A 2865-nucleotide genomic window follows, 5' to 3' on the forward strand; every position below is an offset into this window, starting at 1 on the left:
CTCATTCCATACCAAACAGTGTATCTCTGTTAGCTATGCTTTCAATTTTTTTTTCTTCTTTTAGTTTCATGCTGGTTTTCTACACAAAACCGATTATAGTTTTTCGTTCACTTAGCAGATTTCACAGAATCGCCACTTTATACATTAACTCAAACACAAGCAGTTTCGAGACTTCTTGAAGCTGTTCGAGAGAAACTTTACAGATCAAGAAATGATTTCAGCACTGTTCCAGTGGAAGAACAGTTAAGTTTTTTTGAGAAAATACGATGTACCATAATCTAGTCAGAATTTTTAAAATGAGTGTTTTTCTGGAGAATTCGACACCTGTTTTGTTGTTCTTGTTAATAAAGCATTAGAAATATCCAACTGTATTGTATTTGTCACTTTGATAATACTATTAGTTGTATCCACTCTTTTCTTTTTACTTTCTGGGTTCAAATTCTATCGTTTGCTAATTTCGCTTTTCATTGTTCCGAGATATCGATAAGAAAAAAATGTACAAGTCAAATACTGATCAATTTAACCTATAATACACTTGATACCAAACTTATGACCTAATTGTCAGTTGGAAAGCATTCGTTTAATTATAGCAGGGGCAAGGAGAACAGTAGGATTTTTAGCATATTTCTGGTATGCTATATAGTCAAATCCCTTTACATTTTAAATTTAAAACCCATCAACTTTGTCTTTTCATCCATCCACGGTCAATATGTCTAGAAGATTCTAACTACTTCTAAATGTGTATCTTTGAGAGAAAGTTTAGCCTTTAAGAAACAAAATAGATAACAATCGGAAATGCTTATATTATCAAACCTAGATATTCAAAGCAACAGTAACACATTAGTTTCGTTACAGACAATTGCATTCTTGAGGACTGGAGGCCCTGTACCCAATAAAAATCAATAAAGGAGGCCTTGTACCCAGTAAAGTTTAAAATAGACGCTATCAAACGAAGTTGTTAGCATCGATATGTTGTAGTGAAAGTTGTAAATTGATCGGAGTTTTAAATTAGTAGTTGATATTACAACTTAGTCCAATACTTGAACACTACCTTCGAAAACTGAAATTTATTGTTGTGCAACAATCATAAAACGGTTCATGAAACGTCCATATCCAGTTGTGAGAAACGAGATTAATGATGGTCTTTGGTTTGATGGCAAGATAGAGGAGTACAATTAACTTGCACCAGTCTCGAAGCGCCTGCAAAATCCATCATCGCAACTCTTTTCCCCAGGTCGAACCGTAAAAATGTCTTATCTTCTACAGCAGTGTTTATTACCTCACTACTTAAAATGTAAAAAAATACGAGCATTCAGAGAACGCAAATAACCCAAATCAATAGTCTCATTTGGTTCGATCTAACATTCCTTCTGCATACAGTTCGATTTGAAAGTTTTCAAACTATGAGATCCCCTCTAAATGTTGAGAAAAATTAACTGTATACATTTCTTTTTTTAAATACAACCTGCACTTGAAATACGAATTAAGCGCCATAAGATTTTACGACAGTAACAATTATACAAAACTTAATGATGATAGATTTAAAATCAAATGGAAATGCATGCGTACAAACAAATATTTGGAGTTATGTGCATTATGATTGACTGTAGAATTAGGCTTTCCGGGTCTTTTTGGTAGTTTGGAATGGAGGGAATCAAAGCAACAGGGTTTATCACGATTCGCTCACATTAACCAAAAGTAAACTTTCGCTCCTTATTCGGTGATCCCAGGAATGTTCAATTACAACCAAATTCTTAAAGTTTGATTCTCATTTCAAACTGTCTGGTTAATCTCTTGGGGATTTAATCTTATAGCGAAACTAAATACAGAGGGTTGTAAATTGGTACGTATATTCATGTATTCGTTCATCATCCATACTATTTGGCACTTTAGTAATTAATCTATGTTCACCAGTAACCACATAAGAAATATGAGTCGTTGATGGCATAAACTAATCAATCATTTCCTGTATTGCAACTTACTGTTGTTCGTGATTTCTAATCAATAAATTTATTTTATCAGCCTAAAAATTCCAGAGACAAGATTAACGCGAATATAATAAATGTTGAAGAGAATTCAGGGGAGAAAACTCTAATAACCAGGGGAACTAACTCTAGTTTTCGCTCGAAGCTGGAAAAGGGAGTTAATAAGTTCTAGACTAAATTCTGTCCCTTGTAGCTTTCCAATATCCAGCAGGAATCTATAAGTACCAGCTATATCTTGAGGGATATCACCATTGATCTTACTTTGATCTTGTGACTATGTGCTAGTATTTATTTTTACGTTGTTGAACTCTGATTATCTTTGATCAAAAACATTGTAGCTATACTCCCGCTCCCAATACTTCTCTTGATCAGTGTATTTTGTACTACATTATCCAGTTCGTTTTTAAGATAGTAGGAAGCAACGACTGCTATTTCGAGCAACTGCGAAAGAACCTCCTTTTCGCTTCCAATACATTTTCTCGTCAATTTTCTCAATCTCAGCAAGAAAAAATCGTTCTTTTGTCAAGGTTTGTAATTAGATGAAAATGCAGCTCAAAGATCGCCGTTTTAACACCACTGTCGAGATTCAGAGCGAATCGCAGAAGGTTTTCGACTCGCTTACAGAAAACGGTTTCCAGGCAGGATTCCAAAACTGGTAGGAACGCTGGGGCCGGTGTACTGCTGCGCTAGGTGACTATTTCGAAGGAGATGATGTTAAAACTTAGGTAAATAAGTTATTTTTTTATTAAACATAACTAGCCCGGGAACGTTTTGATGGTAATCTTCCAGTTTCGGAAGGTAAAAAAAGTAAATAAAATACAAGGGAAATAACTTAACGTCTTACTAGTATTATCCGTACTACTCTGAAATGTTTTTTTTT

The sequence above is a fragment of the Octopus bimaculoides genome, chromosome 13, assembly GCF_001194135.2.
Source record: "Octopus bimaculoides isolate UCB-OBI-ISO-001 chromosome 13, ASM119413v2, whole genome shotgun sequence".
Lineage (NCBI taxonomy): Eukaryota > Metazoa > Mollusca > Cephalopoda > Octopoda > Octopodidae > Octopus > Octopus bimaculoides.